Source organism: Pleurodeles waltl, chromosome 1_2 (assembly GCF_031143425.1).
Source record: "Pleurodeles waltl isolate 20211129_DDA chromosome 1_2, aPleWal1.hap1.20221129, whole genome shotgun sequence".
NCBI lineage: Eukaryota > Metazoa > Chordata > Amphibia > Caudata > Salamandridae > Pleurodeles > Pleurodeles waltl.
In genome coordinates this window covers 67,744,556-67,765,408 of record NC_090437.1, presented here as the reverse complement: position 1 = coordinate 67,765,408, position 20,853 = coordinate 67,744,556, and positions in this window count along the sequence as shown.

Below are 20,853 nucleotides of genomic sequence, written 5' to 3'. Positions count from 1 at the left end.
GTCTGGAACACGTCCCTGCAATCCCATGGTGCAAGTCATGATACACTACTGGAGACGCATCCACAAACTATTTGGAATCAATGCTAATCTCTATGAATATGCCCCGCTGTGGGGTAACACAAAGCTGAGAATCGGAGGGAAGATGCTGGACTGGAGCGTAAGGCTGACGGTTGGCATCTCACACATAGGACAGGTCCTGACAAATTAAGACTTGAAGTCCCTTACTGCACTACGAGAGGAATTCAATCTCCCCGCCCAGCAAGCCAGGCGATATACTCAACTCTGACACTGCCTCGCTGGTAGCTTGGGATCGTGTCCCTGCCGTGCTCCCAATTGGCCTCCTATCTTTGCATATGGGGGCACTATTGTGATGTGATGTCCTGCATACATGCCCTCTTGATCCGACACCTGTATTCTATATCCCTTCTCTACAACCTCCTGGCAGTTAAAGCACCAAATGGAATTCGACCGGGAAGATTGGGCAAACATCATAGAAGCCTGTGACCGTTGAGCGTGGGAAGCCCGGATTAGGTTCTGCCCATTTAAAACACTTCACAATTGGCATTGGGCACCTGTTAAATTGAAGATGGAAGGCCTCCTGCCACATGCACAATGTTGGCTCTGTCCACACGCCCACTGAGATCTCCTCCATATCCTATGTGATTGCCCATCGGTTACCACCTACTGGGACGCTGTGGGGGGAGGAGGGGAGACACTGTGAGAAACACTGCCACTGCCCGACCCGTTGCACCGTCCGTTATTATTTCTCCGCAACTTCACAGGTTCCCCGGATCTGATATGCCCCCAAAAGCATCTCTGTCACACTGCACTTGCCACTGACAAATTCTGCATCCTTCAACACTGGAGATCCAGGGTACTCCCAAAACATGGAGAATGACTTCTGGCAATGTATAAAACGGTGTCACCTGAGTGTTCGTTACCACCAGTAGGATGAGGCGGACCTATTCTCTCACACATGGAACCCCATTCTCCAGGCTGACTTGGACCCCCAGTAAGATATCAGTCCTTGCACCAATATCTACTTTCATTCGTCCTCACTTGCTGCCCTTCTCCCCTCCTCTACTGCCTCCTCCCAGTTTTAAACACCTCTCTTCCTGCTCCCTCGGTCACGCTACAGTCCACCTGTGTTACCCCACGGACCCCATGGTCCTCACCACTACCCTCCACTCATCAAGCATCTCCATCCCCCTTAACACTATTCTTGTCTTTGTCTTACCCTGCCCCATGCCCTATTCTTCTCTTTTCCTCATCTTTGTTACCAAGCCACTATTCCATCACCCCATTCCCGTTCTTGGTACCCCTATAGTGCTTGGGCCCTGGATTCCTTACAGTAGGATCCTGTCACCTGTGGTTTCCCATACTGTCTGTCCTTCTATATCTTCTACTACTATTCCTTGGCAGCCATACAAGGGTTCACAATAATTCTACACATCATACAATATAGTCTTCGAACCCACATGCGTGTCCACAAGCAGCGCTAGCACAAGGCTACTCTCCCCTAGTGTTCTTCTGCGATAGCATGACTTCCCCCAATCCTTCTTCCCCTATATATGTTGTTTACCATCACCCTAGTTTCAATGACTTACCTGGTTCACTGTTGGGACTCAGCTCCTTTGACCCCCACTATCCCTATGCCGCTTTGAGATGGCAGGATGCACCCCTTCTGAATGCTCGTTCCTCCTGCCTAATCTAAGAGTAGCATTATCCCCTTCTCCCAGTATGACCCTCCTCCCATTATCCCAGTCCCTCCGAGTACCCGCACTGGGAAGGGGAAGGTTTTTCTCTCATTGCACAGAAGGTCATGCGTTCTTTCTGTACACTTCAGTACTTTGTATGTATAATGCAGTTGATGTTCCTTCAAAGCTGAAACGAATGTCCTTCTCTAGACATTTTTGGTATGACGTCATTGGTGACTTTCTTAAATAATTGTGAAATAAAAATAATTAGTGACTAAACTAAGCTATAGAAAAAGGAGGAGCTGAGATGGGCTTAGGACCCATTGGTGGTTGCGGCAACATTTTAAATTGGGAGAAGTAAGAAGCTTTTGACCTCAAAGGGAGTGCCCCCAAATATGTAGAAAATTATGATATCACTAAGTGGTTTATAGCCTTTGACATGGTGTGTAAATTGAGGAAACTCAGCAAGAAGTGTTGCAGCTCTCTACCCTGGGAGCTGTTCTAAGGAAAGTGTAGGGATAGGCCCCTGACACTAGATGAGGCAGATGCTGAGTCCTGTGACCGCATGAAGGATACCCTGATTGAGGGCTTTGGACTCACAACTAAGGAATACAGGATCAGGTTAAGGGAGACTAGAAAAATCTCTAGTCTATTCAGGGTAGAATTTGTTCCCTTCTCAGTCAAAATACTGGGTGGCTGGTTAAAAGGGAACCAGATGCAAGACTATGATGAGCTTTATTATGTTATTATGAAAGAGCATCTGTTAAGTAACTGTGTTTTGGAAAAATTGCATCACTACCTGGTAGACCTAGGTCCAGTTTCTCCCCAGGAATTGTGAAAGAAGGCAGACCACTGGGTCAAGACTAGGATATCCAAGACAACTGATGGTGGGGTTGACCAAAAGAAAGGGGGTTGCTAAGCCCCCTGAAGGGAAAGATGTTGACCATTCTAAAGATAAAATGAAAGAGGCACTGAACTGGAGACCCTGCCTTCCCCTTAATAAAATGTCCCTACTGCACCTTCAGCTCCTGCTGCAGTGATAAGTCTCTAGATGGGATCCTAGGTGGCCCTGACCGTGTCAGATAGCTCACAGAAGCAACCATAGTCTCTGAGGGTAGGGTGTATGTAGTTGCCCTGGCTGTCTGGCAAGGTAACATGGATAAGTAAACCGACCACAGCCTCATAGTAATGGGATCAGAGTTGAAGCAGGGATACAGGTGCAAGTATCACCATGGGGGACTGAAAAACTGACATCCCCAGAACAGTATCTGACTGGTGAAACCTTCACAATAATCAATGCGGACAGCCATCTGACTGGTGAAACCTTCACAGTAATCAATGCTGACAGCCAAGCTGAGGTCCTTCCCATGACAATGGTGTCCTTAGAGTGGGGGGGGAGAGGTTACTGGCCAAAATAAGGTGGTGGTACCCGCTGTACTTCCTGTAGCCTGTCTGATAGGAAATGATATGGAGTCCTCTGCATGGGTTAAGGTCTAAAGAAAGACCCATGCAGCTATGCTGAGTATACCTGAATGGGTGTGGGTGAACATCAAAGCACAGTTAAAAGACCAGGGTGAAAAAGAGGTGCGGGATCCTGGAATAAATGCCCAGCCCTCCTGGAGAAACAACAGGAAGGCTGGTAAGCCAGCTTCTGAGCAGCCCCAAGCTGTGTTTCCCTCTCCTTAGGGCGAAGACCTGCAATCCCTTAATGGTACTGAGCACCAATAACATGGGCCTTACATAGCAGAGCTCCCAGGCCCAGGCAGACCCTCTGGGCAAGAGCTGTACCAGGGACAGAGGATCTGTCCAACTCTTGAAAGCCTGAGACAGCAAGCTGATAACCGGGAAAAAGGAGAGGTCAAGGACTCCCACAGAAGCTATTATGAGGAAAGGCTCCTATATTCTGAGGCCAGAGACCCCACACCTTGTGCCACTAGGGAAGTGGTAGTGCCTTGGAAATAAAGAGTTTTTCCTCACCTTAGCATATGATATTCCCTTAGCAGAGCATCTTTGCCAGGCCAAAACTTGGAGTAGGTTAGTTCCTCACTTCTACTGCCCAGGCATGTCCCAGAAGGTGAGGGAGGTTTGCAACTCCTGTGGCACCTGTCAAGTCAGTAGGAAGGCAGGTGCCTACCCAAGGGCTCCCTTATTTCCACTTCATGTAGTTGAGGTCCATTATGAAAGAGTAAGGGTTGCCGTTGTTGGCCCCTAGACCCTCCAACAGCATCGGGGAACAGAGTCATTCTGGTGGTAGTAGATCATGCCACCAGGTACCCTGAAGCTATACCCATTAAAACTGCCACTGTTCCTGCAGTTGCTAGGGCTCTACTCAGTATTTTTACTAGAGTGGGCTTCCCTAAGGAAGTGGTATCAGACAGAGGTAGTAACTTCATGTCTGCATTCCTCAAGGCAATGTGGAACGAATGTAGTGACTTATAAGTTCACTAACCCATATCACCCACAAGCTAATGGCTTTGTTGACAGATTAAACAAAACCGTGAAGGGTATGAATGCGAGACTCCCTGGAAAACTCAAAAGGAGATGGGCAATCCAGTTACCTTGTCTGCTTTTCGCCTAAAGAGAAGTGTTGCAAAAGGGAGTAGATCGTTCCCCTTTGAACTTCTGTTTGACCATCCTGTATGGGGAACACTTTGTCTAGTGAGGGAAGGCTGGGAGAGACCTCTCTAAGAGCCCAAACAAGATATTGTGGACTATGTGCTTGGCCTACGTTCAAGATTTGCTGAGTACATGGAGAAAGCATCCAAAAACATTGAGGCGAGCCAGGAGCTCCAGAAGCTCCGGTATGACCAAAGGTCTGTCATGGTGGAGTACCAACCAGGGCCGGAGGTGTGGGTGCTGGAACCTGTGGCTCCCAGGGCTAACCGGGACAAATAGTGGTCCTTACCCTGTCCTTGAGAAAAATATTGAGGTCACCTATCTGGTTGACCTAGGCACTCCCAGGGACCTTCACTGGGTCATCCATGTGAACCGCCTAAAGCTCTTTCATGATAGGGCTGATGTGGCCATACTGATGGTCATTGATGAGAGCCAAGAAGAAGAGAATGAGCCTCTCCCTGACCTCCTTTCCCACAGCTCGAAGGATGGGTCAGTTGATGGAGTGGTCTTTCCAGACACCCTTACTGCCCAGCAGCAAGCTGGCTGCAGGCAAGTCCTACAGCAGTATGCTCTGCTCTTTTCCCTCACCCCTGTTTAGACTAACTTTTATGTCCATGTTATGGACATTGGTGACCATATGCCTGTCAAAAGCAAAATATACAGACAGTCTGATCAAGCGAAAGATAGCATCAGTACTGAAGTAAGCAGGATGCTGGATTTAGGGTTAATTGAGTCCCTTTATAGTCCCTGGGCCAGCCCAGTGATCCTAGTCCCCAAAACTGATTTGAAGGGAAGTAAAACAGAGCTATGGTTTTGCATGGACTATAGAGATCTCAATGCTGTCACCAAGACAGATCACAACAAGAGCAGATGATGTTATTGACAGGTTGGGAAAGCCATGTTTCTCAGTACTTTTGATTTGACATTAGGGTACTGGCAGATTGGTCTGATCTCTGGAGCAAAAGAAAGATCAGCATTCTCAACCCCAGATGGACATTACCAGGTCACTGTTAAGCCATTTGGTTTAAAGAACGCCCCTGCCACCTTCCAAAGGTTGATGAATAAAGTGCTTGCTGTGTTTGAAGCATTTAGTGCAGCATATCTTGATGATCTTTCTGTCTTTAGCCCCACTTGGCAGGATCACCTGATCCATCTTGGCAAGGTTCCTGAAGCTCTGCGAAGTGAATGCCTCACCATCAAGGCAAGCAAGTGCCAGATAGGGCAGGACAAGGTTGTATAATTGGGTCACCTGGTAGGTGGTTCAACCACCAAAAACCAAGATCCAGACAATTCTGGGAAGCTCCAACCACCCAGACCCAAGTCGGAGCATTCCTTGGCTTGACTGGGTACTATAGAAGGTTTGTCAAAGGGTATTGTACCATTATAGTACCTCTCACAGACCTGACCTCCACCAAAATGCCAAAGAAAGTAAACTGGACAGTGAGCTGTCAAAATGCTTTTGACACTCTGAAGGAAGCAATGTGCTCAGCACCCATTCTGAAAGCTCCAGATTCAAAGCTGTTTATAGTGCAGACTGATGCCTCTGAACATGGGGTAGGAGCGGTCCTATCCCAAACCAATGATGATGGCTACGCCCAACCTGTTGCTTTCCTTAGCAGGTTACTCTCCAGAGAGCAGAGTTGGAGTGCCATGGCGAGAGAAGCCTTTGCTGTGGTCTAGTCCCTGAAGAAGTTGAGACTTTACCATTCTGGTTCTCACTTTCTTGTTCAAACTAACCACAGGCCTCTCAGCTGGCTGATGCAAATAAAAGGTGGAAACCCCAAACAGTTGAGGTAGTCCAGCTCCCTACAGGGAATGGACTTTACAGTGGAACACAGATCTGGCACTGACCACGCCAATGCAGATGGCCTTATTAGGTTCTTCCACTTAGACAATGAAGGCTCTTAGGAAATGTTAGTTTCAATCTTTCGTTTGGGGGTAGTAGGAAAGTGCCCTTTTTGGCATGGTCACCCCCAGCTTTTGCGTTGTAATTGATGCATCTTTGACTGAAAGTGCACAGAGTTCCTGCTGACCAGGTTCCCAGTGCACAATCTTTTTCCCTAAAACTGTGCAATTGTTCCGCATTTGGCAATACCTTTGGCCCCCCCCTCAAAGTCCTTATTTAATGGTACCCTGTTACTTAGGGCATGGGAACCAAAAAGAGTCCCTAAAGGCAACAGCATTTTTTTTTTACCACCCTCTGAGACCCCTCGCCTAGCACATGGAGACTGCCATTGCAGGTCGTGTCTTGGTGTAGCTAAAAGTGAAAACACAACACAACATGGCAGACCGCCTGTGCACCATGTCCCCGAACACTGCCACCCTCACAGCAGGCCTTACCAGTCCAAAGGCAGGGTACATTATATTACATGTGAGGGCATATCTGCAAGATCAGATATGCCCCTGCAATGTCTTTGTTGATTCTTAGACATAATGAGTGAACAAGGAAACCATTTTAAGTACATGTGCTGGACACAGGTCAATACGAGTTTCCCAGCAACATGATGGCTTCACTTAATGTATGGGTGTTTGGTATCAAACATCTTGTATTAATTAACCCTCACTGATTCCAGTAATGGATTTATTAATACATGTACCTTAGATGTGCATCCTGAAAACATGCCATTTACCCATGTGCTGGCTAACTAGTTCTAACTAGCCTGACACCACAGACATGTTTCTGACTCCCAAAGGTGAAAGTCTGTGCTCTTGGGTGGACAGGAACATAGCTTGCTCTGGCAGGAGTGTTAGCATACCACTCCCAACAGGATGACCTGCAAATCTGTACTCCAACCACCAAGGCATGTGGTAACAAAGAAGTCCACCTCCCATGGTATGCATATCTGGCCTCTCTCAAAGGAGAGATGCCACCCCCCTGTCCCAGGGCCTATTTTGCACGAGTACACGTGGGTAAATTAGTAGTCAAAGAGGCATACCCACCTCTTAGGCCAGTTCCACCCCAAAGGTGAGCAGACTGATGTGGGCACAACTTCTGAAAGTCTGCCATCTTGGTGATGGCAGAACTAGGAACTCTGGGACAGGGTTATGCCCACTTCCCACAGGTGCACATTGTAGTTTCTAAGGCATCTCCCACTTGGAGACGTGTTCCCCCTCGAGTTAAAAAAAAATGGGACTCCGGTATCCCTTCCTGGTGATACCACTCCTGCCCCAAGTCCTCAAGATTAGGACAGGTTGAGCCTGTCATCCTAGTGGCTCTGGATTGGGCACGGAAAGTATGATATTCAGAACTCCTGAGCTTGAGCATCTGCCCTCCAATAAGGCTGCCCCTCCGGGAGGATTTGCTGATAGGGCAGAACCCTCTGGTCTTGTACCTTGCCCTTTGCAACCGCCACCTTTATGTTTGGAAATGGAGAGACTGCAGCTGCCCACCTTCCTCTTCCGTTGGAGGTGGTTGATGTTATCTTGGCAGCACAGCGTCCCTCGACATAAGCTGTTACACCTGTTGTTGGGACAAATTTATGGTTTGGTGCAGCACTCGTTAGATAGACCCCCTCCAGTTTAAACTGTCTGATGTTTTGTTGTTTCTTCTCTCTCTCGCTTAGGCCTTTCTCTGGGCAAAAATTAGCGTTCTCTTTTAGCCACCTTCACCTCATTTCAGTTGTCAGATCAGACCTTTTTTGATTAAATCACCATTTGTGATGCGCTTTTTCTTTTTTTTAAAGGGTTGCAACATGTTTCCCCCTTTGCCATTTGTGATGCCCCAATGGGATCTAATCCTTACTTACTGGAGTCTTGTCCTTACTTATCTAATGTGTACTCTGTTTGAGCCACTCCATAGCTGTCCCCTGCAGCTCCTCACTTTCAAAACTCTGTTTCTGGTAACCATCACCTCAGCAGGGTGTCAGAGTGGGCTTCAGGCTCTGTATTCATCCACTGTATACCACCTTCTTCCCTAACGAACAAGTTACTTACCTTCGGTAACGCCTTTTCTGGTGGATAAATTAGCTACCTGTGGATTCCTCACCTAAAGAATTAGCCAGCATTCAACGGAAATGTTCTTCTAGCTCTGCACGTTGACAGTGACGTCACAATTGCCCGACTCTCACACGACGCCATATGATGTCATCCAGGCAATAAGAGGTCCCCATCGATGTGCATACGTTAGTTATCATCATTTGTTACGTGCCTTTGAGGCGAACAGGAGAACATTGACACTACAGATGTGATATGAACACATCAATCAAACTTATATGCCAAAATTTATTTCCACTAATATGAAACATAACCAATAGAAATAAACAATCCACTGCATACAATCCTACAATACATGCATAAATATATACGCACATGTCCATTTAAAAACTAAATATACATATACAACCATATACACATATATAAATCATTGCATCAGTATATACATATGTACAACATACAGGTGCTCACCCAAGGAAATCTTGGTAAAACCAGCCAGGCAACGGTGAGGCGGGTAGGACCGTGAGGAATCCACAGGTAGCTAATGTATCAACCAGAAAAGGCGTTACCAAAGGTAAGTAACTTGTTCTTCTGATGGATACAGCTACCTGTGGATTCCTCACCTAAAGAATAGAGTCCCAAAGCAGTACCGCACTCGGTGGTGGGTGCCTGAATGGTCAAACCAAGAAATCCTGCACCACTGAGTGTGCAAAATGGCCATCCCTCCTAACTTCAGAGTCCAAACAATAATGCTTGGCAAAAGTATGGAGGGATGTCCAAGTTGCCGCCTTGCAGATGTCAACCACAGAAACACCTCTAGCTAAGGCCGATGAAGCCGCCTTAGCCCTGGTGGAATGGGCTCGTAGCCCCCACAGGAGGTTCCTTCTTTGCTAAAGAATAACATAATTTGATGCAAAGAATGACCCACCTGGAAAGCGTTCTCTTGTGGACAGATTTGCCTCTCCTCTTCCCCACGTAACTGACGAAGAGGTGATCGTCCAGTCTGAATTCCCTCGTCCTGTCGATGAAGAAGCTCAACGCTCTTCTTGGGTCAAGTCAGTGAAGCCTCTTTTCCTCCTTTGATGGATGAGGTGGAGGATAGAAGGAAGAAAGAGTGATGGACTGTCCTAAATGAAAGGGTGTAACAACCTTCGGTAAGAAAGCCGCCTTGGTCCTTGACACAACTTTGTCCCTGTAAAAGGAAGTATATGGGGGTTCCACACTAAGAGCCTGGAGCCCACTCACTCTTCTAGCAGATGTAATGGCAACTAGAAAAACAGTTTTTAAAACCAAAAGCCTCAAGGGACAAGAATGCATCAGTTCAAACAGTGAACCCATAAGAAAGGTCAGCACTAAGTTCAGATCCCACTGTGGCATAACGAATGGAGTGGGCGGAAACTTGTTAGTGAGACCCTTAATGAACCTCAAAACAACTGGGGACTTAAACAAGGAGGGTTGGTCTGGAAGGCACAGAAAGGCCGACAGCACGGACAAATAACCCTTAACAGTGGCAACTGCACAACCCCTCTGTGCCAAGGATAACACAAACGACAGTATGTCAGATAAGTGGGCACGCAAGGGATCAATTTGATTCTCTCCACACCAAATCACAAATTTAGCCCACCTGCTTGCATAGATAGATTTGGTGGAGTGTCGCCTGGCCGATCATATAACTTCCACCACCTCAGGTGGGAGAGACAAAGTACTCAGATTGCCCCGTTCAATCTCCCAACATGTAAGTGCAGGCTCTGGAGGTGGGGGTTTAGAACCTGCCCCTGCAACTGCGAGAGGAGGTCTGCCCTGTAAGGGAGATGGAGCGGAGGGCACAGAGAGAGTTGGAGGAGATCCGAATACCATACCCTTCTTGGCCAACCCGGAGCTATTAGGATGACTTGGGCCCGGTCTTGGCTGATCTTGCTCAGGACCCGAGGAATCAAGGGTATGGGGGGAAACGGTAAAGCAACTGACCCTTCCAGGACATCTGAAACGCTTCCCCCAAAGCTCCTTGCACCGGATACTGGAGGCTGCAGAATGACGGGCAGTGCGCGTTCTCCCGAGTGGCAAACCGGTCTATCTGTGGATACCCCCACACCTGGAAGATGTAAAAGACCAGGTCTGGATGAAGACGCCACTCGTGATCGGTCGAGATGCGCCAACTGAGACCGTCCGCATGCACGTTCAGAACTCCGGCCAAATGGTTTGCTACCAAGCAAATCCGATGGTCCTGAACCCAGGACCAGAGCCATAGAACTTCCCTGCAGAGAAGATACGACCCCACTCCTCCCTGCTTGTTTATATACCACATCGTGGTAGTGTTGTCCGTTAAGACTTGAACCGGCCGACCGCGAAGGGAAGGGAGGAAGGCCTTGATAGCCAGACGGATCGCCGGCAATTCCAACAGATTGATGTGAAACCTCTGTACCACTGGAGACCAATGACCTTTGACCTCCAGGTCCCCCAGATGAGCACCCCATCCTAGAGTGGAGGCATCCATTATCACTGGCCACCGGAGGTGGCTGCAAGAAAGCTTTCCTTGGGAAAGGTTGCCGTCCGCAGCCCACCATTGAAGATCCGCTGCAGTATCTCTGGAGATCTTTATCGATTCCTCGATCGCCTTTGTGTTGAAACCACTGCCTGCGGATGCACCACTGAAGAGCCCTCATGTGCCAGCATGTATGAGTGACCACCAGAATGCAAGAAGCGAACATACCGAGCAGACGAAGACCTTGACAACTGGAACGACCGTTCCATTCTGGAACATTGGAATCAACGCCTGAATGTTCTGAATCCGCTGCGGTGGAGAAAAGGCCTGATTCAATGTTGTGTCCAGTACTGCCCCTATGAACAGGAGGCGCTGAGAGGGCTCCAGGTGAGATTTGGGCACATTCACCGCAAAGCCCAGATCGAACAAAAACGGAGTTGTCGACTGCAGGTGACGCCGCAGGAGCTCCGGAGACTTGGCTTTGATCAACCAATCGTCCAGATAAGGGAATACTGCTATCCCCCTTCTTCTGAGCTCTGCTGCAACCACCGCCATCACCTTCGTGAAGACTCGAGGTGCCGAAGTAAGACCAAACAGAAGGACCACAAACCGGACATACTTCCTGTGCGACTTGAGGATTGGGATATGAAAGTAGGCATCCTGGAAGTCGACAGACACCATCCAATCTCCTTCGTTCAACGCCAAAACAACCTGTGCTAGGGTCAGCATTTTGAACTTCTCCTGCTTGAGGAACCAATTCAAAATCCTCAGGTCCAGGATTGGCATCAACCGACCATCCTTTTTGGGGATCAGGAAATATCTTGAATAACAGCCCTGACCCCTTTCCTGCTCTGGAACCAACTCTACTGTGCACCTTTCAACAAAAGGATTAGCACTTCCTGTGGTAGTAAAGGATGGTCTTCTGAACAGAAGGATGGGCGGGGAGGGATGGGAGGGTGAAACTCCCGAAAGGGAAGAGTATAACCTTTTCCCACAATATCAGTGACCCAGGAGTCCGATGTTATTGACTCCCACATGTGAAGAAATTGAGAGAGTCTTCCCCCTACAGGAGATGCATGTAAAGGGAGTGATGGAGGACTAAGGCTGCTTTCCCTGCTGCACCCCTCCGGAGGAAGAGGCAGAGTGCTGGTGGGTGGCCCCTCTAGTACGAACTCTACCCCTGAATGATCTATAAGGGTGAGCTGTCGAAGGATGCTGTCCTGCTGCCTGGAATCTCCTTCGAAAGGAAGAGCCACGCCCAAACCACCTAAACTATCTCAAGGAAGTGGAGGTGGATGCTTGCAAGCCCAAGGATCTTGCCGTGGCCCTACTCTCCTTGAACCGCTCCAAGGCAGAGTCAGCTTTTGCCCCAAATAGTTTATCCCCATCAAAGGGCAGTTCGAGTAGGGTTGTCTGCACATCGGGAGAGAATCCTGAAGACCGTAGCCAGGCATGTTGTCTTGTCGCTATGGACGTGCCCATAGCCCTGGCCACAGAGTCCGATGGGTCAAGCCCAGATTGGATAACCTGGGTCGCGGCCGCCTGAGCGTCCGCCAAAAGGTTAAGCACCTCCTGAGGCAATGTAGAGTGTGTCTTGCCTCGTCCATGATAGCATAAATGTACCTTTCCAGGATACAGGTAGCATTTGTTGACTTGGGGGCTATGCTACATGAAGAGAACGCCTTCTTAGAAGATTGGTCCATTCTCTTGGACTCCCTGTCCGCGGGAACCCCTGGAAAAGATCCCGGAGCAGAGCGTGAGGAGCATGAAGCCTGCACTACCAAACTCTCCGGAGTCGGGTGTCTGGACAAGAACGCTGGATCTCCAGGAGCCACCCGATACCTCCTTGCAACAGACCTGTTTACTGCCGTCGAAGTCACAGGCTTCTTCCACACCTCCATTATTGGGTCAATAAGTGCCTCATTAAACGGAAGAAGCGGCTCTGCCACAGCTGAAGAAGGATGCAAAACCTCAGTGAGAATGTTTGTCTTAACATCCGCAGCTGGAAGAGGAAGGTCAAGAAAATCCGCCGCCTTCCTGACCACCAAATGGAAAGAGGCAGCCTCCTCAGTGTACTTCCCCGGCGATGCCAAGTCCCACTCCGGTGAAGTGTCCAAACCACTAGCCGTGTCCAAGCCTTTGCAGCTCTCCCAGGGGCTCCTCAATCTCACCCTCTTCCAAGAGCTGCTTCTCATACTCTTGCTTCTCTAGCAGCCTCAGAGCCAACCTCCTGGAGCAGAGCCTGGATTCAATCCTTGGCGCCAATAAGGCGTCTGCCGACGCCGAAGACCTCAGACAGCGTCGACCATCGGATTCATCCGACGCCAGATCCATCGGTGCCGTAGGCTTCTTAAGAGTAGATGAAAGCTGCGGCAAACTCATCGGCGCCGGGGCAGTAGATGTCGGCGGCACAGGTCGTCTAGGCGACGCCATTGGTACCGGCGCCGAACCAGCACTTCCCGAAGGAAGGAAAGGCATGAAGGGCGTCAATCTATATGAAGCAAGGAACACCCATATCATAGGCCAATGGACCCGAAGGTCCCGAATGATCACCTCCTGGAGCCATGGTGGCAAAGATGTTGAACATCGCATTAGGAAATGCAGCAGGGTCTGTGCCTGGCGCCGGTAGCGCCGGATAACCTTGCTGAGCCAGTGCATGAGGCGAAGCCGGCGTCGGCTCGGGCATCTCCGTGTGCACCAGAGAGACTGTTGGCTCCTAGTTAGGATCGACAGCGGAGACGTCGGAGAAGTAGGAGTCATGTGAGGCGGAGGTGTCACAGTCAGACTAACTTCCCAAGTCGTTCGACGGCGACCTCGAGCAGGAACGGTCCTTACTTGACCGGCGCCGTGAATCATGCCGGCGTCTGGATTCTCAATGTCGCCTGTGAGATTTCGATGACTTGGAAGAAGAGTCACAACAATGATGTTGCTCCTTCTTAGACCTTGCCAGGAACAACATGGCCTCCTGCTCCTTGAGAGCCTTCGGATTCATGCGCTGACATGAACTGCACACTTTGACCTCATGGTCAGAGCACAGACACCACAAACAATTCTCGTGTGGGTCTGTGACCAACATTCGACGTCCGCACTCCCTACAGGGTTTAAAACCCGACTTCCTTGGCTGAGACATTGTTAAACACGAAGTGAAACAGTAGCTCCCTGGTAGCCTTGAAGAAAAAAACGTTACTCGAAAGCACGGAAAAAACGGGAACTGACGTCTGCACGTCAACGAGGACCTCTTATTGCCTGGATGACGTCATACGTCGTCACGTGGGAGTCAGGCAATTGTGACGTCACCGTCGACGTGCAGAGCTAGAAAAAAAATTCCGTTGAATGCTGGCGCGTGGGGAAAATTCTTTAGGTGAGGAATCCACAGGTAGTTGTATCCATCAGAAAAGCTAGTTCTGTGTACTAGGGCATCCTTTCTACCAAAAGATTTTGCTTGAACCCAAAAAAGAGCTCAGCTTCTACATCAATCGTACCAAGAACCACTGGGTGGATGATCAGTTCTATGTGTGATTCATCAGGATGGAAAAAAAGTCAAGGTTGTGCAGAAGTATACCATCTTGTGCTGGCTTGTGCTATGCATTGAGATCGGCTACACGTTGGCAACGAAGCAGCTTCCAGAAAGACGGTATGCTCATTCTACTAGTGCCAAAGCTGTTACCACTGCATTAGATCGTGGAAGCCCTGTTATAGAAATCTGTCAAGCAGCTACATGTGCATCCCTCCACATATTCACAAAGCACTATTATCTGGCCAGCCAAGTTGCTGAACATGGCATTTTTCCTGCTCGGTCCTGCAGGACTTTCTGGTTTGAATCCATTCACAGCCCACCTCCTATTGCTTTCTGCTTTGATATCTATTTAAAAAGTTTGGGATCTACGGCAAGCAATGTCTATCAGAGGAACAAGTTACTTACTTTGGGCAACACACTTTCTGAAAGACTATCCAGCCACACTGACCCTCCTGTCTGGCCCATTCAGTGATTGGACTCTACCTCTTAACAAGAGCCCAAGTCTAGGAATCTGCACACTGATCTACCAGTTTGCTTTTGGGGGTCCACCACTGGAGGCATGGGCAGTCTCGAAAGCAATTGACGTCAGCGTGTAAGAGTGGCACCATTATAAGCCCTGTATGTCACTTCCAGAGCGGAACAGCATCAGTGCAGAGCCCCACAGTACCACCTTCCAGTGCACAGAGATACTTAAAAAAAAAGTTTTCAGATCCAGTTTCACACCTGAGTAATATTCAAAAGGTGAGGAATCTGCGGCTAGATAATCACTAACGGTAAGTCACTTTTTCTTTCATACCTTCATGAGAAAAATACTAATTCCGTATTCGCACATGCATATTCTGAGATCCTCTTTTGTGGCCTTACTTAATATCCTGAGGTGTAATAAACCTTGCAGCAGAGGTTGCAACAGTGAGGTCCTTACCCCTACTATCTGCAACTTTATTTTTGTTTTATACTGTCACTTTCAGCCTCGCTCCGGGTCTCAAAGATTTATCTCACCACAGACATTAGCTTACTCCTGATCAGTATTGTGTTTGCAGGTGTGCACCCACACCTCCCCTTCCAGTGCCCTGAAACATTTTGGTGTATGATGCAAAAAAGTCTGTACAATAATGTTGGAGAGGTGAAACAGGCTGTTTTCCATTTGTAAAAATGGACCATGTCACATAATTCAATGAAATATTGTTGTATGAGCACACATTGTGGTTCATGGCACACAGCGTTATCCTTATATATGCTACACATGTGAAGTTGATGGGGGGAAATGAATAGGTGAGAGAGCACACTTGTGAATGTATCATATAAAAAATAGGTAGTTGAGTGCCTATGGGCTCATGAGCATAGGCGTATTATTATTAATGTAATTCAATTTTCTCATGCTGAAGATCATTTTGTGATAAACTATGAGCTGCTAGCACCTCTCCAGATTTTGAAGTAACATAAAACTGGTGATTTCATGGATTCAGTGCGGTTGTGAGGGAGCTAGTAGATTTGCGAATGTGGCTAAAGAGAAAACATCGGTTTCAATTAAGCTTATTATGTGGCCCAGATATATAATGGGTCCTTATACCACAAAACATAAAGAAACAATACCTGAGATGGCTTGATGGCACTAAGAAGAAATTCCTTTGAGAGAAAGGGGGGCATAAGGTATGTAAAGACATAGGAGTGATATGATTGTCAATTGTATCATGGATAATAAAATGAGAATGAGATGTGTTCCATTGACGTTGAGTATACCCCATAAGCAATGCAGGTCATGGATGCATATAAATCGGGACACGTTTAGAAGCCACAAGTAATCTTTCAGATGGTCCAGTCTAGAATAAAAAGCTCTCCTGTGGTCTGGACAAAAATAATAATAGCAATCCTGGGGATAACTGTTTTTTAACCGCATACATAGCTTGGGCACACTGGATAACTCCGATGGACAATGTAGATTTAGCCGACATTTTTATAACAACTTTATTTTAATTTTTCATCATGGATATCGGTACTTAAGTCAGTTACACATGTAATAGCCTTGAGATTACAAGCATGGCGAGACATAAGCAGAGCCATCATAATCATCTACTGAGACAGAGGCCACTCCATAATCAAATAAATGGAAATACAGTCATATACCATTATCATTTTCTCCCTCTCGATTAGGAGATGTCTCACACAAGCCTGAGTGCTGTAAAACATCAGACAAAACTGCTGGGTCATCCCAATCACCTGGTTGCTTTTCATAAGGGTGACAAACGTTTGCCTTGTCCTCTCAAATTTGAACTCTGTCATATACAATGGCCAAAAGATTTTTAATTGCAAAAACTGACCCCGTCTTTCTCAACCACAAATTGAGCTGAGGGACTGTTGGCAATTTCCACATCTGGGCCACAAACAGTCTAACTGTGAGAAGCAAATGCTAAATTAATTTCTGCATTTAAATACATTGTGTTTGCCTGAGTCTCTCAACAAGGGCATCAAGGGTGGTTGTTGTAGGGTAATTCCCATTATTGTTTTAATGTGTGAGATAATTTTGCACCAAAACATGCAGATGGAAGGGCAGTGCCACTATGTGTTTAGAAATGTTCCCCATTCACCACATCCTTTCCAGCAAATGTCAGGAGCCTCCAAACATTGAATTTAGCTTAGTGTGAGAGAGGTACCACCTAGACAGGATCTAATAGCCTTTGCTGCACACATATAGAAGATTTAGCAGCCCTCATCCAGTCTGCGCACCAGGTTTTCTGTGTAATCTCAATCTGCAACATCCATGTTATGTAGTTGTGCTTAGGCTGCCAGTCAAATCCTTGGCTATAGCAGTACATCCAAGGGATTCCCTTATATTGTACTGTGTTTGTGGAAAGAGATTCCAGATGGGTCAGTGTTCTGTTTATCTTCTCTTTAATTACTTTATTGACTGAATGTGATATCTGGGTGATGTGGAATTCATCTTTTATGGACAAACAAAGCTTGTCCCTTTTTTTTCTACCTGTGAGAAGATTCCCATCTTTGAAAAATTCTCTTAGTGAGTGTGGGATCTCTGTGCAAGTTATTTTGGTTCCATTTACAGAATCCTGGATCTTAGAGACCAGGTAGGAGTTTTGTATTGATCAATTTTAGGATTAGTAGGGTTGTGTTTAAAGAGCCCCCCCTCCAATCTCTGTACCAGTTATTGTCAATATTTTAAAAGAATCAAAGTGGTGTTTAGTAATGTGCATGCTTTGAGAATTCTTGTTCTATCTGTATCCATTATTTCTTGTCCGGGTCATAGTTCTGTTCCGGTGCTGGACATATTTGAGATGTTTTGATATAGGAATCTACATCAGGGAAGCTGAGACCCACTTCCACTGTAAGTCCATTCAGGATTCTTCTAGTGACCTTTGAAGATCTGTCCCTGCAGACTAAAACACGCATTTTCTTTAGAATTTGGGAAATAACAGGTTTAGGGTAGCATAGGGACAGCACAAAAATAGTATATTTGAGGTGAGCAATGGAATATCTTTAAGACTTTTTATCCTTCCTATCCAGAATATCTATACTTTGCCTCAGTGATACATGTCTTTTTATAGTGTTTATAACAGTGTAATGCCTACATGTTTGAAGGGGGTTCTGCTCCAAGTGAAGTCATGTTGCCTTAGGAATTCTTGTGTATTGTGATGGGGGCTGGCGATACCGATGCATTGGGATTTCGCATAGTTAAATTTAAATCCAGATATTGTTGAGAAGAGGGTCAAGTTCGGCTTGTAAGGGTGCGTAGCGACTATTAGAAATGGGGTGTTTGGCAGTCAGTTTGCACTCTGTCCAAGCAGGGACCCTCACTCTAGTAAGGGTAAGGGAGATACACAGCTCAGATAACCCCTGCTCACCCCTTTGGTAGCTTGGCACAAGCAGTCAGGCTTCTCTCAGAGGCAATGTGTAAAGTATTTGCACCAACACACATAGTAACACAGTGAAAACACCACAAAAGGACTCAACATCAGTTTAGAAAAATAGCCAATATTTGACCAAAACGACAAAAATCCAACATACACAAGCAAAGATATGAATTTTTCAAGTGAAAAGAGTCTTAACCCATAAAAATCAATGGATGGGTTGTTTTAGCACAAGGTACCTGTTATACGTCAAAAATAAAACCGCACGGGGGAGCGTGCATTGAAAAAGCTAGTGCTACGTCGATTCCTTACTCACAAGTTGAGGCCGTGTGTTGATTCTTTGTCCGCCAGGCAAGCAATCCGTTGATTCTTTAATCGCAGGGAAGGGATGTGTCGATTTACAGACAAGCAGCCTCAGGTCCATGCGGTGATGTTGAAGATTTTGACGCCTAGGGATGATGTGTGGAAAATTCAGATGCACGGCAGCAATGAATCAGCGCTGAGCTGGCAATGTCGATTTTACCAGTGATGCGTCAATTTTTCAGCAGCGGTGCAGGTACAGCGTTTATTTTTCTGCCGCTCACACAGTGGTATGTGGATTTTACCCCGCAGGTTACCAGCTTCCACTTCTAAGGGCCCAGGGACTGGATTTGGTACCACTTAGCAAGTCAGGACTCTCAGCTGAAGAGCCCAGGCACTGGCAAATACATTCTTTGACATCCCTGAGACATCAGAACAGGGGGCAAACTCAGTCCAAGCACTTGGAGAAACTTCATAAGCAGGAGTTCAGAAAGCAAAGTCCAGTCCTTTCCCTCTTAAGGCAGAAGCAGCAGCCCAGCACAGCACAGCAACAGACACAGTTGCAGGTCCTCCTCAAGCATCAAACTCTTCTTGGCAGAGGTTCCTCTTGATCCAGAAGTAATATGAAAGTCTGGGACTTTGGGTCCACTACTTATACTCATTTCTGCCTTTGAAGTAGGCAAACTTCAAAGGAAAGTCTCTGTTGTTCACAAGATCCTGCCTTGCCCAGGCCTGGTCCCAGGCATTCTCTAGGGGGTTGTAGTCTGCATTGTGTGAGGACAGGCACAGTCCTTTCAGGTGTATCAGCTTCTCCCTCCCAGCTCTAGCCAAGCAGACTCATCAGGATATGTAGGAGTCTCCTCAGCTTCCTTTGTGTCACTGTCTAGAGGAAATTCACAAACATACCAACTGCCAGTCTGACCCAGAGTAGATTCAACAGGCAGGTGAAGGCACAGATTGGTTAAGCAAGAAAATGCCCACTTTCTAAAAGTGCCATTTTAAAACAGACAATCTAAAAACCAACTCTACCAAAAGATGTATTTTTAAATTGTGAGTTCAGAGACCCCAAACTCTAAATCTCTATCTGCTCCCATTGGGAAGCTGCACTTAAAAGGTATTTAAAAGGAGTCCCCATGTTAACACATAGGACAGATAGGCCAAATGGCAGTATTTCACGATCAGGATATGTAAAACACACCAGTACATGTCCTACCTTTTAAATATACTGCACCCTGCCCACGGGGCTACCTCGGGCTTACCTTCTGGGGTGACTTACATGTAGTAAAAGGGAAGGTTTGGGCCTGGCAAGTGGGTATATGTGCCAGGTCAAATTGGCAGTGCAAAACTGCACACACAGACAATGCAGTGGCAGGTCTGAGGTTAAAGGGCAACTCATGGGTGGCACAATCAATGCTGCAGGCCCACTAGTAGCATTTGATTTACGGGCCCTGGGCACCCATAGTGCTTTTCATTAGGGACTTACCAGTAAATCAAATGGGCCCATCGTGGAAAACCAATTACTAACATCTTTTAAATGGAAAACACTTGCACTTTAGCACTGGTTAGCAGTGGTAAAGTACCCAGAGTAGAAGAAGAAGAAGAAGAAACTTTATTCGGTATGAAAAAATTCATCCATTACAGCAAAATAATCAACCAATAAATTATTAAAATACAGATAAAAACCATATGTAATAAAAACACCCATCATAAAAATCACAATCATAAAAACAGAAAAAGAATAAGAAGAAATCACTCTAAAAATTCTAAATTTTTTCGCCAAGTAGTAGCTCCCTTCAGGAATGATCCCAGGCCCTTCCATACCAATACATCTGAGGCCATTTGCAGCCACATAAAAGCAGGACGGTATTGCACAAAACCCTTGTTCCTTATGAGCGGTAATAAAAATCGGATTCTAAATGGTGCATAAAAGACACAGAAAAGTGTAAAATGGATCAAGGTCTGATGGGACACCCCATCACAGGGGCAGGGTCTAAAGCATTTTTCCCCATACTGACCTAAAGGGAAGCACAAATTACTTCTAAGGATCCCCAAGCGAAATCGAGTTATGAGAGACCTTTCCCTCACATCCTTGATTTCTAAGAGATATCGCTCAGGACCCACCCACATCTTTAGCACAATAAAATCCCTGATCGATTTTTTCCCCAGAACCTCCCCCTCTCTCTTAGTCTCCTGGATTCTCAAAAAGTTATCCTTAGCCCATTTCTTATCATAGCTAGTCAGGTCCTCGGGATAGTCAAATAAATCAGGCCGCCCTAGGTCATGTGCCATCTTCCTTATGTGCGACAACCAGGGAATATGCTTTACATTATCGCATGCCAGACAATCCCTTAGGATATCCCTATTAAGAGTGGCATGTTCGTTGCTCCAAACTGAGATCCATAGCAGAAGGGGGGCCAGCTGGGTAATGTCCTGTACAAACTCAAGCTC